Source organism: Rhinatrema bivittatum, chromosome 3 (genome assembly GCF_901001135.1).
Source record: "Rhinatrema bivittatum chromosome 3, aRhiBiv1.1, whole genome shotgun sequence".
Taxonomy (NCBI): domain Eukaryota; kingdom Metazoa; phylum Chordata; class Amphibia; order Gymnophiona; family Rhinatrematidae; genus Rhinatrema; species Rhinatrema bivittatum.
Window position 1 is genome coordinate 222458754 of NC_042617.1, and position 20406 is coordinate 222479159.

Below are 20406 nucleotides of genomic sequence, written 5' to 3' on the forward strand. Positions count from 1 at the left end.
ACTTCCTCTTCCGGGCCGCGGGGGGGAGGAGAAGAGTGCACGCCGACTGGAGTCATCCGGGTGCCTGCGCGGGAGTCATCGGGTGTCAGCCGGGTGCCAGCGCTGGAGTCATCGGGTGCCTGCGCGGGTCTTCCCGCGCAGGCACCCGGCTGACACCCGATGACTCCCGCGCAGGCACCCGGATGACTCCAGTCGGCGTGCTCTCTTCTCCTCCCCCCCCCCCCCGCGGCCCGGAAGAGGAAGTGGAGAGCATCGGACCCGCGCAGGCACCCTAGTGTCCGACGGGAAGAAGACTGCAGCGCGGCTCGGAGGAAAATGAAAATCTTCAACCGCGGCCGATGGGACTCCGCCTTCGCCTCCGCGAGGGCTGAAAATGAAGGAGGTTAGCGTTGGGAGGTGGCTGCTGCTGCCGCGAGTTCCCGGGGGGGGGGGGGAGAGAGAGAGAGTGAATGAATGAGCGAGCAAGCATGTGTGTTTGAGTTCCTGTGTGTGTGAGTGAGAGATTGCATGTATGTGAATGATTGAGAGCCTGTATATGTGAAAGAGAGTATGTCTGTGATTGAGATCCTGCCTGTGAGAGAGAGAGCATGAATGTAAGTTTACCATTGGGAACCTGTATGTGTAAGTTTGTAATTGAAAACCTGTTTGTTTGAAAGAGTATGTGTGTATGATTGAGATCCTTTGTGTGTGAGAGAGATCATGTGTATGTATGATTAAGAGCCTGTGTGTATAAGTAAGAGAGAGATCATGTATGTCTGTGTCTGATTGACAGCTGGTTTAGGTGATGGAGCATGTGAGTATGTGATTGAGAGCCTGTGTTTAAATGAGAGAGAGAGACCATGTGTGTCTGTGTGATTGAGAGCTGATTTAGGTGAGGGAGCATGTGAGTATGTGATTGAGAGCCTGTGTGTAAATGAGAGAAAGAGAGGACATGTTTGTAAGCATGTGAATGAGAGTCTGTGTGTGAGAGAAAAAGACAGCATGTATTTATGTGATTGAAAGCCTGTGTGTGTGTAAGCGTGAAAAGATAGACAGCATGTGTGTAAATGTGTAATTAAGAGCCTATATAAGTGAGAGAGAAAAAACATTTGTATATGTGAGTGACTGAGAGCATGTGTGTATAGGTGTGTCATTGAGAGCCAGTGTGAGAGAGAGCGCTGGTATGTGACTGAGAGAGGAGAAAGTTCCAAGCAAACCACCCCACCTCCTGCTAATTCAGAACAATCTCAGGACACCTGGATATCAAACGTTCCCAGGTATGCAGAGCAAAAAAAATTTTGTATCCTTATTATTTTTCATTACTGGATCTTTGTGTCTGCTATTTTGAAATATTTTGTTGGTATCTGGAAATGTTTTATATGAGTTTTTAATTATTGGATATTCCACTCATCAGCTGTTTCGAAATATGTTCTTTTTGTTAGTACAGTTTTACTGCTGATGATTTTATATTTCTTGATTTGTTTTATAAGGATGTGTGATGTTTCTTTTTTCCTTTGTTACACTGCATACAGAGACTCTGGCTTGTTGCAGTTTCCAATTCAGTTTTTGTCTGCATGCTTCTTGTTATGCGTTTTAGTCTCTTTATTCTATGTTAGGTGAGGGACAGCACGTGATTCAGGTGAGGTTTTCTGCTGGCGTGTAGTTTCTGTGTAGGACTCTATAGCAGCCTGACTTGGTCCGTTTTCCTAATAGGAGATGTATTGGTGTCTTAAGGCCTGGTGTAATATTTTCAGAGACTTATTGTACTTTAAAAGTGTGATCTTACATAAAATGCACACATTTACTTGTATTTAGTTTTAAACATATTGTATGGCTCTCATGGAATTACATTTTAAAATATGTGGCGTTTATGGCTCTCTCAGCCAAAAAGGTTCCTGACCCCTGCCTTAAAGGGTTGGTGGAAGGATGTTGGGTAGTTAACCCAAAAGGAATAGAAGTAGACAGACTGGCCAAACATGGAGCATGCCGGCTAGTCGCATGTAAGCAATAATGAGCTGCTAAGGTATGGAGAGAACTCCAGGTTGCAGCCTGATAATGGGGCGGATTTTAAAAGGCGCGCGAATAGCCTACTTTTGTTTGCGCTCCAGGCACAAACAAAAGTACGCTGGATTTTAGTAGATACGCGCGGAGCCGCGCGTATCCACTAAAATCCTGGATCGGCGCACGCAAGGCTATGAATTTTGTATAGCCGGCGTGCGCCGAGCCGCGCAGCCTACCCCATTCCCTCCAAGGCCGCTCCGAAATCGGAGCGGCCTCGGAGGGAACTTTCCTTTGCCCTCCCCTCACCTTCCCCTCCCTTCCCCTACCTAACCCACCCGCCCGGCCCTGTCTAAACCCCCCCCCTTACCTTTGTCGGGGGATTTACGCCTCCCTCCGGGAGGCGTAAATCCCCGCGCGCCAGCGGGCCTCCTGAGCGCCGGGCCGCGACCTGGGGGCGGGTACGGAGGGCGCGGCCACGCCCCCGGGCCGTAGCCACGCCCCCGTACCTGCCCCCAAAACGCTGCCGACACGCCCCCGAAACGCCGCGACGACCGGGCCCGCCCCCCGACACGCCCCCCTCCGAGAACCCCGGGACTTACGCGAGTCCCGGGGCTCTGCGCGCGCCGGGAGGCCTATGTAAAATAGGCTTCCCGGCGCGCAGGGCCCTGCTCGCGTAAATCCGCCCGGTTTTGGGCGGATTTACGCGAGCAGGGCTCTGAAAATCCGCCCCAATATGTGTACAAGCAGCAGCGGCCGAAGGGAAGCTATTAAGGCTGAGGCGGATGCAACAGAGTGTGGTTACACACAGTGTTGTAGTGAAATGCCTGCTTGTTGGTAGGAAAAGAGATACAGAACGTTTATTAGGAGTAGGTCTGTTTGCCAACTGGAACTCGCAGCTTGGCTCTTGCCACAGAAGGAAAGAGTTAGGTGGAATTCGTATGGAATGTAGGCAAGCTAGGCAGAATGCAAGTGTAGCCATTCTGTCCAAGAAATGGAAAGAATCCTCTCGCTCTGGTGAGAGAGAGGTGTTGGAAAAAATGGGCAGAGTATATTTATTTTATTTATTTATTTAAAAGTATTTGTATACCGCTTTTCAAAACAGGGTATCTTGTCAAAACGGTTTACAATAAGAATAAAAGTAAAATAAAATAAATGAAACGAGCTTAAAAAAAATACTATGAAAATACATAAAACTGAATATATACCTTATAGGTAAAAAATAAAATATTTAACAAAATGGCTAATAATGGAGCTGGGCCTGAATTCAAGTTAAGGTCAGAAAGGGTAACTGATTGGGGGGGGGGGGGAGTTGGGAATGAAGGAAACAATGAAATAAGGATATGGGAATTGAGAAGATACTAGGTTGTGGAATGATGATGAGTTGTTTGTGGAGGAGTATTGAATGCCATTTGGAAAAAGTGTGTTTTTAATGATTTTTTGAATTGTTGAGGGTTGGATATTAGACGAAGTGGGTTGGGTAGTGAGTTCCAGAGAGAGGGGCCTGCTACTGAAAAGGCCCTCTTTCTGGTGATGTCTAGTCTAGCCTGTCGGGGGGAGGGGGTGTCAAGTAGGTTTTGGGTTAGTGATCTTAGATGTCTTGCTGGTTTATAGATACGGAGTAGTGAGCAAAGCCATGTGGAAGATGAGTTATTTATTAAACCATGAATGATAGTGAGGATTTTGTATTTTATTCTGTATTTTATGGGTAACCAATGAAGAGATTGAAGAATAGGTGTTATATGATTTCGAATAGAAGTACCTGCTAGAATACGAGCTGCACTATTTTGAATAATTTGTAAGGGATGAATTATAGAGTCGGGGAGTCCTAAATAGAGAGCATTGCAATAGTCTAAGCCAGAAAAAATTAGAGATTGGAGAATAGTTCGGAAGTCTTCGTGAAAAAGAAGAGGACGGAGACGTTTAAGAAGCTGTAACTTATAGAAAGATTTTTTTGTTATAGAGGAAATGTGTTGTTTCATTGATAGATCTGAGTTTATGATGACACCTAGATTTGTAGCGAACTGTGTAATGGGAATAGGTGATCCGTTTATAGACCAGTGTGAGGGTGGACCTATGGAAGTGTCTGAGATGGATGTTAGATGAACAATTTCAGTCTTGGATGGGTTCAATTTTAGACGGTTGTAAGAAAGCCAAGAGTTGATGGTAGATAAGTAGAGAGAGACCATAGATAATCTATTAGACCAGGATATTTTGTAGGGAACTAGGAACTGAATGTCGTCTGCATAAATTTTGAATTGTAAAGGTGAGATGCAACGTCTACCTTAAGAAAGATAGAAAGTTGAACAAGTGAAAACCACTCGGTGACGGAGGAATGCAGGGTCAGATGAGTAAGTAACTAGAAGTGTATAACTCATTGACACTGCTGGCAGAAATGACATTTATGAGGGAAGAATTTCCCATGCCAAACTGTGAAATGAGAGGAATAGAAAGGCTCGAATGGAGAACATATGAGACTTATAAGCATGAAATATATGTTCCATTCCGTGACTAGTGAAAATAGAGGCGGCTTGATCAGTGGATAATCCATGGTAAGCTGACTCAGAAGGGATGTACCATAAATTGGGTATCCCCACTCCCAAATGATACACCAATTGGAACAGAGGTGTACGTATGTGGAGGATGTCTGGGGAGCAGAATCCGAGGGAGCAAGAGAAAGAGTGGTGTGGAAAAAGAAAAAAGGGTAATACCCTTTTGTATGCGTCATGTGGTAAATCTTGCCATTTTGAATGGTAGGATTTATGTGTGGAAGGTTTTGTGACGCTACCAGAAACCTGAGAACATCAGTTAGTCTACGATTTGGGACTGACTGGTGAGAAGGTAGATTGGTTACTGGTGTGATAGATTGAGAAGTATGGGAAGCACACTGGTCTCGGTCAGGGCGAGGGTTAGAGGAATAGTGAACCCTGTCCCAGTTCAACATTAGAAGAGTGCTGGCTATGAGAGGCAGCAAAAGAGATATATTTAAGAGGCCCTTGATGGAAGAAAGGCATCTATGGGAACGCATTGGAAACACGTGTAGGGAGTAGAATCTGTGCACCGTATGGTTCGATTCAGACGCAGAGGGCAAGTTCGGTTGACCTCAGCGTTAGAAGATTTTTCTCTGTACACATGCGTGGAGACCATTCGAGAGGATAGAAACTTACATGGAGAAGTTCTGCTAGTGCGTTCAGAAAATCTCTTAGATGAGTGGCCAGAGGATGCATGAAATGAGAAAGGGCCAAGGATAGAGCTGCGCAGCTTCTCAGCAGGGCAGCTAAGGTAATGCGTGCTTGTGTGTTAGAAAGCACATTGTCCCTATGCTGTCTGTCTGTATGCACAAAGATTTGTTGCAGAGGCAGTATTGGAAGGCATAAGGGTATAACTCATGACTATAAGCTTCAGGAAGTTTATGAGAAAACTGTGCCTGGAGTGGATAGACGCATATAGGGTTGGGAAGCTTTTAGGCCAAACTTTACAACCCTAAGTAAATGCGAGCATGAGCAGAATCAGAATAGGTTTTGGTTCTAGATCTGCAATATGGATGAGGGACGAAGCGGTTGCACAGCTTAAACCCACTAATATTGGAATGTCACTGAATGTAACCCATAGCAGTTTTCTATGAGGGAAGTGCATAGTGAAAAAACCCCATGGCCCGACAATGAAGAATTGAGGGCCTGAGGTAATAGAAGATGCACGCAGGGACATGTAAGAATTTATTAGAATGTCTGCGCGAATGCTGGACAGGAAGGTCTTTATGACTGTGGTGTCCAGAAGTGTTGTATAAGGGATTTATGGCAGTGACAGTAATCCCAGTTTGGAAATGTATAGTGAGTCATGAAGAAGTTAGAGCTCCTTGCATGGACAGACTGTGGTTGTGCAGTTGTCCATGCAAGGAAAAGAGTGAATGATGTTGCAATCTGCAGAGAAACAGCATTCACCAATAGTGATTCAATGAAAAACTTTGGATGCCGAAGCTGATGACAGCGGCAAAGTTGTTGACTCACCATAAAGCACTTAGAAAGATTAGAGTAATGTACTTACTGCAATCTGGAAGCATGGAAACGAGAGTTACCATTTTACTTGTGACTTCTGAAGGAAGTTGGTACTTCTGAGGTCCAGGATGTGCGGAGAGTAACTACTTTCTGTTGAAAGAAAGAATAGTGTAATTAAAACTCCCCGACCTCTCTCCCTTCCCCCCTATGCGCTTCGTAGCGCTTGGGGGAGTGTACCGGGACTTTGGTACAAGGTGGGGTGGCCGCTCTGATATCCGGCCAGATTGGAGACTGGGGGGTGTCCCAGTGGAATGGCTGAAATAATCTGGATATCATGTAAGCTCGCACAGGAGTGTGAGCGGTAAAGTCGTACCCGCATTTCTGTGTCCTGTACAAGGCGACACTAAGACCTGACGTCAGGCTTCAAGGTGAACTTGTACTTGAGGCAATATTTGCTGAAGCTCGTGTTTAGCAGATCAGCGAACGCACCTGAACCTTGGTTTTGAAGCAGGAACCAGAGGACAGAGCATTAATCGGTACAGAGCCTCATTGCTGAAAAGGGGAGGAAGCCCTGACGCAATCCCAAAGAAATGAAAGAGGGGTTCTCTTGGTATTGTGGCTAACATAGCTAGCATAGCGATATGTGACACTAATAGAGTTCTTGAAAGGCACATGACCCAGAACTTTTCGAACCATGTGGTCCGAATTAGAGAACACATCTCAAAGGGAATGTCGCAGAAGCGGGTACTTACCATCAGACGTGGATCGCCGCAGGACGAGCTGGTGAAGATTGCTGGCTCCGTCGATCTCCGGAGTCCTCGAGGGGTAGGCCATGGACGTAAACGTCCGCCTCACTCTGAAACCTGGAATGGTGGCACAGGTACAGAGGAGACAGCCGGGCGTGATTGGTATTTCGACTGCTATTGAAAACAGAGGGCCAGAATCACGCACCTCTTGACGTTGGGGCACGCCGGGAACAGGGGAGCCGATTAACGAGCTCATGATCCCCTCCCTCGTCGCAGCGGCACGATGTGTCAAGACGCCAATGCAGAATCCGGACCTCGATCCGGTGTTTCTGGATCACCCAGGGCTGCCAAAACTGTACGGATCAGTGCTGATGGCAGTGGTGATGTTGCTCTGCCCGAGCATTGTCCAGCATCAAGAAGGATGGCACCGATGTGCTGGTTGACATCAGCGGCAGACGATCACTGCATCGGCGACGATGGGTGCTACGGTGCTTGGCCCAGTCTTTCCCCAGCGCCGAGATGGAAGCCCTCGCTGTCCTGGATGGCGATCGATGATAGATTCTCAGTACGCCTGCTCTGCTAATAAGGGGCTTGAAAAAGAACCCAAAGCGTGGAGTATTGTATGCAGGCGAGGGCATTACGTGGCGGTGCTATGTAAGTATTGACGGTATCGATGGCAGCCGAAGCGGCCTCGAGGGCATCGTCAAAATTGGATATGAAAAAACATCGAGGACTGGGCCAGAGTAATGATGGCAGTGATGGAGCACTGACAGCATCGGCATAGGTATCTATGGGAACAATGTGGCATCGAATAGTCGAGAAAAACATCGTCATTATTGAAAAGAGATACCGGCATCGACGGAGTCGGTGACCGCATTGATAGGAACGTCGAGGACACCGATGGTAATGACGTGGGTGTCGAGGACATCGATGTATGGGGGCGGGCGCCGACGTCCTCAGTGGCATAGCCACTGGCATCGACAGTATGGCCACGGACGTTGACGGTATCGATTGGACAGACTCAGGTAGCAAATGTGTGCATGGAATCGGCGCCACGGACAGGGGTGTCGATGGCATTGACCTGGGCACCGATAGAATCGATGTTGGCATGGACACCATGGATGGAAGAGACACCGACATCGATGGATCCATTTTGGCATCGATGCCAGCCATGAAATTGGCATCGATGTCCATCGATGGAAACCACCTGGGCATCGATGTCCATCGATGGAATGGGCCCTGGCATCGATGTCCATCGATGCCCATCGATAGAAAGGCTCTGGACCTCGATGGAAAGGCTCTGGACATCGATGGCATCCATAATTTAAGGGATGGCATCGAGGAAAGTGACCCCGGCATCAATGGAAGTGTCCCGGGCAATGGTGGCATCGACCAGAGTATGGATGGCAGTGACGAGACAAGGTGTGCGTCGAGGGCATTCACCCAGGAAAGGTGGCACCGAAGGAGCCCAAGGAAAAAAAACAGCGCGAAGGAGTAAAAAACCTGGCAGCACTGATAAAAACGATGCAGGGAGGATGGCATCAGAGTACCTCAGGGGAGGGGTACTGATGGCACCTAAAAATCCAGGGCGGTCTGAGGGGGGGTACCTACGGTAGCGATGGGGCATCAACTGCGCGAGGGTACCAGGGAACAAAAGACCCGAAACTAAAGGGGCCCTGGCGGTAACGGAAACCGTTGAAGTCTCTGTCCCATTAGCGCTAATAACCAAGCAGAGTGTCACAGAGAGAGACACTCGCAGGCTATGTGTAGCTAACTGAAAAAATAGGGAGAGGGAAGGCCTCAGTCGGTTAGCAGGCCAGAAGGTGACAGGAACCAACCGAAAAAATAAGTCAAAGTACTCACCGAGCGTCATAAAAACGTACACGTAGGGAGACCCGTGCAGGGAAAAGTGTCTATTGAAGTAAAAAGTAAAGTGCTTCCATGAGGAAAAAAGTTAAAATTTCCTCACAGAGCTCCAACCGCTATGCTTACTGCAGAGCGGAAAAAAGAAGACTGAGGGAGACACCTGTGGCTCACAGGGATAATTGCAGGCTGAGCATGCTCAGTGCACTCAGTGTGCCAGTGTCAGTCAAAGCTTTCTGGAAACTTTGACAGAAAAGTTTTCCATACAGGGCTCCATCCTGTGATGTCACCCATTTGTGAGGACTACCATCCTGCTTGTCCTGTGAGAAATGGTAGTACATAAAAAAAAAAAAAGAAAAGACAAGAGAGTCTGTGTTTGTGCTATTTGTGGAAAAATGAGAAATGACTACTTACTTGATAATTTCCTTTTCCTTAAGGTGGATAGATGGATTCAGGAGCAGTGGGTTATGCACCTCTATCAGCAGATGGAAATGGAGCAAACTGACATCACAGTATATATAGTCCTGCAGTGACATCAGCCTGCCAGTATTCTCTTCAAAAGCAACTATGGATAGCCTAGCAAAAACTTGATTAAAAACAGACAGGAGGCTGACGGTGAGATTTGTGCCTGAACTGCAGAGACTGCTTGAATTACCTGGTTTTCCTCAGCGACACTGCCCTGACGTCAGAGGGAGGCGCCAAGGAACAGCTGAAAAGGCGCACTCCTGCGGCGTTTCGAGTGAGGCTGACGGTGAGAATTGTGCCTGAACTGCAGAGACTGCTTGAATTACCTGGTTTTCCTCAGCGACGCCGCCCTGACGTCAGAGGGAGGCGCCAAGGAACAGCTGAAAAGGCGCACTCCTGCGGCGTTTCGAGTGAGGCTGACGGTGAGAATTGTGCCTGAACTGCAGAGACTGCTTGAATTACCTGGTTTTCCTCAGCGACGCCGCCCTGACGTCAGAGGGAGGCGCCAAGGAACAGCTGAAAAGGCGCACTCCTGCGGCGCGTTGCCGCCGCGTCGCCAAGCCAAGGAGTTTGAGGAGTTCTGAACAGCCGCTTTGTTTTTTTTTCCAAGGAAAATTTTCTTTGTAAACTCACCGTGATTAAGGACATTCAATAGTCAAAATCAAGATCTGTGATGCCGGCGAAAAGGAAGGGCAAGATCCGGGTCTTCCCCTCGGTACCCTCATCAACTGCTCTAACTCAGCTGGAAATCAACAAGTTTTTGACTCAACTGGAGAATCGAGGAGCTGAGGACTCTGTTGGAGGTACACAAAACGGAGAGTCTTCTACCCCCCAGGAAGAAGCCTCCCTCAGCCCAGACAGCCGCCCACCTCCAGCTCAACGTAACGAGGACATTGGAACAGGTCTGCAAATCCCGGAACAGGAGCAAGACCTAGGGGGGCCATTAGTCCCGAATGAGGAAAATCTATTACAAACAACATCAGAGTCTGGACAGGTAACACTTGAAAGAATTTTACAAGCTGTTAACAGTTTAAGTAGTGCTATGGCCCGAATGGAAAAGAAAATGGACAATGTAACAACAGATTTTCAAGGGAAATTATTGTCAGTACAGACCTAAAATAATGAGACAATCCGCAGATTAACTGAGAGTGAGACAAGTATAAAATCGTTACAACAAGTAAATGTTTGTTTAATAAAAGATCATATGGCCAGTGCGAGACGATTGGAATTTTTAGAAAATAGGATGCGACACCTTAATGTAAGAATAATAAATTTTCCACAGGTACTGGGAGAGATACCCTATATATCCTTAAAAAGATTTCTAAGAGAAAAATTATCCTTCGCGGAGGAAGTAATTCCACAAATAAATACATGCTATTTTCTTTCACAAAAATCCCAGGTTCCTGCAGATTTGACAAATTTTTTAGAAGATTCCACATTAGAGGTAGTTAATAGGAATACACTAATTGTAGCTTTTGTTTCAACTCAAGATGTGAGTAGTGTTATGAAAAAATATTTCACAAAATTTCCAATAAGTTTCCACAGCCAGGTGGTCAAGTTATATCCCGATTTGGCTCCAATTACCAGGAATAGACGAAAGGAATTTCTGGCCTTGCGTCAACAGATTGTCTCTTTGGGATTTGGGTTTTTATTATGTTTTCCATGTAGATGTGAATTAAAGAAGGGAGATCAAATATATATATTTCATCAAGTTGATCAGTTACAACAATTTGTAGAAGCACAGCAATCCAATATACCGATAATAGAGGCACCAATAGCAGAATCATCTCCTACAAGTGTTATACAGATAAGTGAGTAGCTATGATGGGCATAGTAATAGAAACAGTTGATTAGTAAGATTAGGTGTTTAATTAACAATATTATATCTCCGTAATTCCTTAGCACCTTAACTCAGCCTCCATTTTTCTTTGTAAAATATATTACAATTTGTAGTAATTATTTCATTGGTCCAGAAGTATTTAGGAATCTGTATTTACGGGAATTTAATAGAAGTTAACCTGGTAAGTGTTAAATATTATTATATTTACTATTTTTTACTATTATTATATTTTTCCTTTTCTGTAAATACAGGATATAGATATTTGTTCAACATTGTGTTTTGTTTAAATATTTCTTTGTTAATTTGAAATGAAAATGATAAATAAAGAATTAAAAAAAACAAACAAAAAAAAACCAGACAACCATTTCTGTACTTAACCAACAAGAAACAGTGAACTAAGACAAGAACATATGCATACTAGACTAAGGATTGAATAAACACTTACCAATAATCCCCTGAAACACGTAATCACATAGGAGGTCGATTATATAATCAATCGGCAGCCCAGGGCAAGATGCATTTCCGCCCATTCCATAAGTGGGTCTATTTCTTGCGATACCTGCTGGCTCTTGGTTCCTCCCTGACAATTGATGTAAGCCACCATCACTGTGTTGTCCAACATTATTCGGACCGCTCAACTCTGCAGTCTGCTGCTGAACTGCAAGCACCCAGCCGAACAGCCATAGCCGATTGATCCCATCTTCTCTCAGTTTTGCCGCTACCAACACCATAAATTCTGGAAGCAGTGGCTAGACCAAAAGGTAGCGCTCAAAACTGATAATAGTACCCAAATACTGCAAAACGGTGCTCTTCTAGGATAGGAATATGGAAGTAAAGCTCAGAAAGATCCATGGAAGTCAGGAAATCCCCCGCCTGCACGGCCATTATCACTGAACGCAATGTTTCCATGCACAAATGAGTCACTCGTAAATGATAGTTGACCCCTTTGAGATCCAGGATGGGATGAAAGGAGCCCTTCTTCTTGGGCACAAAGAAATAAATGTAATATCAAACCATATTTTCTTGAGATGAGGGTACTGGAACCACAGCCCTCAGACAGAGAAGTCTTGACAGTGTACAGTTTTTGGGTACTTGCCAGGTTCTTATGGCCTGGATTGGCCACTGTTGGAAACAGGATGCTGGGCTTGATGGACCCTTGGTCTGACCCAGTATGGCATGTTCTTACACCATGAACACATCCTGAGAACATCCTGAGAACACTGCGAAATTCCAGCACATATCCTTCTCATATTACTCCTAGGACCCACTGATCCAATGTGATCTTCATCCACCTCTGATAAACGAGAGAGAGGCGTCCCCCTATCTCCTGTTCCTGGGGGTGGGTTGGCAAACCTTTATTGCGAGGGCTGGGAGGTTGCTCTACTCAAGTCCCCTCCCGCCTGGGCCATTTGGGACGAAAGGATTGAAATCCGTCAAAAGGCCGAGTCCTCTGAAAGGTTGTCCCTCTGTAGGGACGAAAATGCTTGGAACCTCTGAGACACCCTCTCATAACAAAGGGGCACTGTAACTGCTTCTTATCCTCTGGCAACCGAGGAACTGGAGATTCACCCCACTTACTGGCCAGCTTCTCCAACTCGCTCCCAAACAAGAGCAAGCCTTTAAAAGGCAATTTCATAAGATTAGCTTTGGAGGTCGCATAGGCTGACCAATTTCTCAGCCATACCTGGCATCTGGCCGCTATTACTGAAGACACTCCTCTGGCCAAGATTCGGGTCAAATTGCAGCCCACATCTGCTAAAAAGGTGGCGGCAGGTTCCATAATTGCCCTGGAAGACACTCCAGAGTCATCAACCTCCTGAGAGAGAAGCAAACAAGAGTGAGCCACCAGGAACAACAGAACGCCATCTGCAAAGTCATTGCCACTGCTTCAAATGCTTGCTTAAGGATGGCCTTAATTCTCCTATCATGCATATCCCTCAAAGCTTCTCCTCCCTCTACAAGGAAAGTTGTCCATTTAGAGACGGCACAGACAAGCGCATCCACTTTCAGAAAACGCAGATGCTCTCTTGCCACTGGATCCAGGGGTAAAGGCCTTCCAAGGTCTGACCCCCTTTAAAATTTGCCTCCAAGGGCGTCTCATTCAAGATTAATCAATTCTTGAACAGCCTCCAATAACCAGTAAAAAAACAAAAAACAAGAGGCTTTATGCAAAGACATCAAAATGGGATTTTTCTTTGGTTCAGACATGGAATCTGTTCCAAGAACTCCCAGCATTTTTAAAGTATGGTAAACCAGGGCCAGCAATTTATCTCTATGAAAGAACAGCAATATAGTCCTATACGGTTCTAATCCTGGAGGAATTTCCCCATCCTCCAAAGAGTCAGGATCTGTCTCATCATCAGTGCCCTCTGGATTCCTGTCAGGAACACCTGTAGCTCGAGGAGTACTTTGGTGCTTAAACGAGAAGAGGGAGAGGCCACCGCCTGAGGGACTGACCTGACAGGATTAGATGGGGCTGAGGACTGTACCTGAAGGAAGGATTGCAATCCCTGAAAAAATGTATCCCAAGAAAAGGTAGAAGGATCCATCCCAAAACGAGGATGCACCTGTGCTGTGCCCACTGAGCTGCCATCCCCTGCTGAGGAACTAGACTAAAGAGTTCCAATATCAAGCATTTCTCCTGACATATCTTTACCCATAACCACATCAGGCTGAGAAGAACTAGGCTTAGTAGAATCAGAAAAAGATAATTCTCCCTGAGCCTCTAAACCAGTGGTTCTCAACCCTGTCCTGGGGACCCCACAGCCAGTCGGGTTTTCAAGATATCCACAATGAATATGCATGAGAGAAAATTTGCATGCTATGGAGGCAGTGCATGCAAATGTTCTCTCATGCATATTCATTGTGGATATCTTGAAAACCCGACTGGCTGTGGGGTCCCCAGGACAGGGTTGAGAACCACTGCTCTAAACAGCGCTGGCATAAGTTAGAGGCAAGCCAGGCTGAGATGCCCGAATACGACAGGCAGCGCACAAGGTAAAGCGCTTAGGCTTCTTAGCTATAGGCATTGAAATCTACTACAGATGCAACTCTAGCAAATAGACATGGGAAGGTTTCCAACACGCTAAGACGACATTGGAAGTTCATTTATGATTATGTTGTATTTAGCAAGCTGCTAATTAACAACAGTTGAAGTCTTGAGAAACTGAATTGGCAAATCGACAAAGAATCAAAAATAAGAGATCGATTTCTCTTCACTAAATACTGTCCATGGTATCAACAGAAGAATAGCTTTGAACCATATTTTCCCCTGAAGAAGCCTGTATGGCGAAGCAAATGCCTTTGTAGAGCCAGAAAGAATACAGGATATAGCAGAAGTGTAACAGACTACACAGAATACAGAAAAATCACTGGGACAGAGTCAATACAGGACACAGAAATATTAGTGAAACCTATTTGAAGAGATAAAGATATACACAGGACTTTACACAACATTCCTGTGAAACAATTACAGTACAAAGTATCCTTTGTTGTAAAATTATTCAGAGTAGTTAAATCACAAGCGGATTGTGATACATTACAGGAGGACCTTGCAAGACTGGAAGATTGGGCATCCAAATGGCAGATGAAATTTAATGTGGACAAGTGCAAGGTGTTGCATATAGGGAAAAATAACCCTTGCTGTAGTTACACAATGTTAGGTTCCATATTAGAAGCTATCACCCAGGAAAAAGATCTAGGCATCATAGTGGATAATACTTTAAAATAGTCGGTTCAGTGTGCTGCAGCAGTCAAAAAAGCAAACAAAATGTTAGGAATTATTAGGAAGGGAATGGTTAATAAAACGGAAAATGTCATAATGCCTCTATATCGCTCCATGGTGAGACCGCACCTTGAATACTGTGTACAATTCTGGTCGCCACGTCTCAAAAAAGATATAGTTGCGATGGAGAAGGTACAGAGAAGGGCAACCAAAATGATAAAGGGGATGGAACAGCTCCCCTATGAGGAAAGGCTGAAGAGGTTGGGGCTGTTCAGCTTGGAGAAGAGACGGCTGAGGGGGGATATGATAGAGGTCTTTAAGATCATGAGAGGTCTTGAACGAGTAGATGTGAATTGGTTATTTACACTTTCGAATAATAGAAGGACTAGGGGGCATTCCATGAAGTTAGCAAGTAGCACATTTAAGACTAAACGGAGAAAATTATTTTTCATGCAACGCACAATAAAGCTCTGGAATTTGTTGCCAGAGGATGTGGTTAGTGCAGTTAGTGTAGCTGGGTTCAAAAAAGGTTTGGATAAGTTCTTGGAGGAGAAGTCCTTTAACGGCTATTAATCAAGTTTACTTAGGGAATAGCCACTGCTATTAATTGCATCAGTAGCATGGGATCTTCTTAGTGTTTGGGTAATTTCCAGGTTCTTGTGGCCTGGTTTGGCCTCTGTTGGAAACAGGATGCTGGGCTTGATGGACCCAGCATGGCAATTTCTTATGTTCTTATGTTCTTGTAGACTGTGGTTCAACTTTATCCCCTTTTCTTGCAATTCGCAAAGTATCTTTCTTGAAGGTCAGCTCTATTGCAAGTGTTTTATTGTTTCATTACAAGCACTCTGTATATATTTTGACAGTGTTTTATGTTGGTATTTATACATGCTATAAATGCATAACACTAAAAGCTTAAGAGTGGATGAGGAATGATGGACTAGGGCATTGATCAATATATCCTCAATTTTATTCTTTGTCACTGTCTAATAAAGCTTGCAACATTAAGCACCTTTCAAATCATATATATATATACATACACATAGATAGATAGATATACATACACACACACAGATAGATATATATATATACACACATATATACATATATATATACATACACATACATATACACACACACATATATATACATACACATACATATATACATACACATACATATATACATACATATATATACATATACATACATATATTGTCATGATCACGCCCATCCGCTCAGCACGCTGTGGGGCTTTGCTGGGCTTCAGGCCTCCGGCTTCGCTCATATACCCCGTCCCGTCCACTTGCACAGCTCAAGCACAGCGCTGCTATGGACTCCTCCCGGCCTCTAGTCAGAGTGCCAGGCCTAGTCCTGGCACTCCCAAACAGTACACAGAGAAAAAGGTCTTTATCACAAAAAGGGTTTAATGTAGTCCTGTAGCCTCACCTGCTGCAGCCCTGCAATAATGCCTGGTTGGCTTTACAAACCCCAAGCCTAACTGCTTAGGTTCTCCTTAGCAAGCTCAGAGTTAAACAGCATTTAAACCATAATTTCCTTCCAACCATTCTTAAACATCCTTGTATAAACCCAGGATTTACCATCCCCCAACCTCCTGGTTATTCCACCTCCATAGAGGAACAGCTGGAGCGTTCCTCTCCCCAGCTTACCTCCATCTCCTCCTCCAGAGACTCTGAGGAGCCGGGCTTTTGTGGCCAGCTCCACCATGGTGGCACGCCCTCTTCCTCAGCTTCCATAGACTCTGCTGAGTCATAGGGATCAGTCCCTATTTCCTCCACCTGTTCCTGCTCCCTCTCCAGCCAGGGGTCAGGTGTCGGTTCAGGGAACCTGGGAAGTGTAGTCTTTGCTACTTTACTCAGCGCCCTCCGGTGGGCCGGTTTGGTACTGCCCACTTCTGCTTTTCTATGTCCAGGCTGTTTCTGCCCCTGGCCAGGTTGTACTGCATCACAATATATACATACATATATATACATATATATAATACATACATACATACATATATATATACATACATATATACACACACACACATTTTATATATGTGCGCCCAAGAGCTAGGCATCCAAAAAACTAGGCATGCCAAGACTAAGTGCCATAAGGCTAGGCATCTCAACCTAAGCACATACAACCATACACCCAATTTATGAGCACAAGATAAGCGCACGTACAAGCCGGACGCCGCTTAACCTGGACATCCTAGCTGACTTTGAACATCCAAAACCTGGATGCACAATCTGGGTGCACACCGAAACGCATCGCTGATCCAAAGTCCTATAGAAGGCAGCTGAACGCGTAAGCAAAAGCGTGTGAAAATACTGTTGCGGCCTACTACCCATTGCATAGTGGAAAAGCCTCACAGCGGGACCTAGTCTAAAGAGGCCAGTCAACTCGCCAGGCAGCCCCTGTACCAGAACCTTCTTCGGGGCGGGACGAACATCGGAACAGTGCACCGGGCTCGGAGACCGGGGAAGGAGAATCCCTGTACAATCCTCCTTCACTGTCTTTGTAAGGTATCTTATCTTTTTTTATTTTAAACTTACCTGAGCTCAGCCCTTCCTGGCTGAGTACAGAGATGGTCTCCCGCTGCAGGGGGAGACAGTATCTGCCATCAACGCCAGGGTCAGCTTCCTGCACCCGCTGCCTTTAAGCTGTACAATCAGTTAAGTCCAAGCCAGCTGAAAAACCAGCTACTGGACCAAGGCACACATCTTAAGGACCAAGGAAATCAACCTCAGGAATTTTCAACTGGGAGAGGGACCATTTGGTATCACCGCAGGAGAGCAGGGCTTTTTTTTTTTTTTTTTTTTAAATTCTTCTTCTAAAATCTGAAGCAATCCCTAGTATGGAGATGCATGTCCACTATCTGCTGGAGATGGAAAATAGTGACAGGCTGATATCACTGCAGGACTATGTGACTTCAGTTTGCTCTGCATCCATCTGCTGGTAGAGATGCATAACCCACTGGTCCTGAATCCATCTATCCACATGCTAGGAAATATTATTTAACCACTCTTTTATTGTTCAAACAATTTGTATGTGCCTCTTTTTTGTTGGCTTCATGACTGGAACAAGTTATTCTTGAATCCATATACGATAAAGGACATGCTCGATTTAGTGTTTCTAAGTGAATCCTTCAAATCACAAGGCATCCCCAATGTACAAGCTGACAAAATATTATGGCCTGACCAAAGAGTGATTTCTTTTCAATTGCCAACAAATGCTGTGATAAAGGAATATCATTTTTGGCTCAAGGACATATTGATTGTGATCAATTAAAATAACTTGTGCTACCCAGCTAAGCTGTACCAACACAGAGTATTATGATAGATTTAGTGACTACATAGCATATTACATTAACTACTGCCACAGACTAACCTGCACCTTTAAAAACAGTCATAATATGATGCACTCATTGCTCCCTGGTGCAATGAACAGTATGGACAAATGAAACATGAATTGAGAAAAGTGGACAGAAAATGGCATAAACAGACATCTTTAGATAGAGATACTTCACTTGGTTCAAAAACTATTGAGCAACAACAGAAAAAGAAAAAAAAAAGAGAAAATACAAAAAAATACAATCTGCTGGCAGCTCAACCAGTCTATTTAACATTATATGCCACCTTACACAAAATCATGATTCCTCTCCTATTGATGATAATATAATAAATACCATAGTAAAATCTTTGCCATGACACTTACTCAAAAAATATAAAAAAATTGTGACATTTCCCTTGGACACACAAATCTTTCTTGTAGAGGAAAGAACTCATTCTATGCAACAAATCTGAGTACATCTCCAAAACTGAAATAATTCAAATCACTGGGAATTTAAATTTATTTATTTACCATAATTTCTTGTCTGACCAATTACCAGACATCTTTTCTGGGTGGTTCACAGTATAAACATACACATTATAAAACTAAAGACATACAGCATAAAAAACAATTAAAACCCCCAAAACTCACCCAAAAGCCTCACAAAATAAATGTACCTTCACCTGCTTAAGAAAAGTCATATAGGAAATAATTCCTCATGTGTCCTTAACACTTGCAGTACAGTAATCTTAAAAGATTTACATAATGATTTAGCAACTTTCCTTACAAGATTAGTAAATGCCTCTTTAGAAGGCGGCATGCTCCAGATTAAAAAAAAAAAAAAGACTACAGTCACGCTAATCATAAAAAAAATCTAAATTGGATATGACCCATTTAACTATCATCCCACCTTGTCTCTATGTGTATCTAAAATAGTTGAGAAATCAGTTCTGAAGCAGTTACAACACTCTCTAGATGATGACATTATTGATCCTTATCAGTTTAGCTTTCACCCTAAACAATACAGAGAGTCTACTACTACCCATGATGGATGTGTTTAGGTACAGCTTTAAGATGTCCAGCAGATATATTTTAGTTCTATCGGACATCTCAGCTACATTCGGTAGTATTAACCATCAAGTATTACTGTCACGTCTTAGATGAATAGGGATTTCTGGGCTTGTGCTAGACTGGTTACACCCGTCTTATCAAATCAGACTTATCAAGTAAAAGTGGGCATTCAAACTTCTCATTGGTACCCAATATTGACTGGTGTCCATCAGGGATCAGTCTTATCACCCTTCTGTTTATTGGCATGACAATTTTACATGTATTGCCATAGTAATATACAGAATGATTAAAACAAATGGGTAAGAAAAGAAAGGAAAAAATAACAAAACAATAAGTCAAGTACTACATTTTACGGAATGAAGGTAGCATACATGATCCAAAGCATAAAATATGAAGAGGGATGCTACATCGAAACAAGCCAGAAATTAAAGACAACAATTAATCTTCAAGGATAGAGACACAACTGAAATAGCAGTACACACAAAAAATAAATGCTAAAAAGGTACAATAAGAATACATTGCAATAATGATAAAAACCGAACCAGGTCTATAAATACAAATGTAATACTATTCCTAAAGGCAAGGGGGAGGGGAATGAAGTAAGGTATGAGAGTATCTATCTGGTGTGGTGGATATTACCCTTGGCAAATAGTCTTCAAAATGTGATGCAACTTCATCATTGTTCGCTGCTTCAATGGCAGGGGGAAAAGAGGAAAGAAAGAACTGGATTCAGACAACAACCAACAAAGACACTGAACTGTACTGTCTGGGAAAGCACAAGAGCATGGAGGTAACTTGTTTGGTGGGGGTAACTTGCATGCGGCGGTTACGACCCTTAACCAAAAGCCAGATACTACACTTCTGATGCAACTCCAACATTGCACATTGCTCTTGGATTCAACAACAGGGGGGAAGGGAAATTGGTCTCAGACAGTAACCAACAAGAACCCTGACCTTGGCAGTCTGAGTAACTGATGGGTATGGGAAACTGATAAACATGAAAGCTTGCTGGGCAGACTGGATGGGCCGTAGGGTCCTTTTCTGCAGTCACTTTCTATGTTTCTATGTAAAATAAATTACAGAACTACTTAAATAAAAATATTACAATACAATAAAAATAAAAACAATTGATGAAATTAAAACTAACATGGCCATGTTTTAGCATCACTGCCTGCAACAGGGTTATAAACCTCTTAACATAAGCCTATAAAAATGGGATAACAAATGTATGACAACTAGAAAACTTTATGCATAGATAACACAGGTAAAAACCATCCTTCTATATCAATATCTTTCTACATATGTAGAGTATATATATATATATATATATATATATATATATATATATATATGTATTTATTTATATAGATTTTTAATAACATTAGGAAG

General features: G+C 43.9%; 1 protein-coding gene across 5 annotated transcripts in view; it reads right to left on the reverse strand.

Moving 5' to 3' along the window:
- Window positions 1-20406, reverse strand: part of EGLN1 (egl-9 family hypoxia inducible factor 1) — a 559025-nt gene that overhangs the window by 175651 nt on the left and 362968 nt on the right. The gene's annotated exons all lie outside the window — the stretch shown is intronic.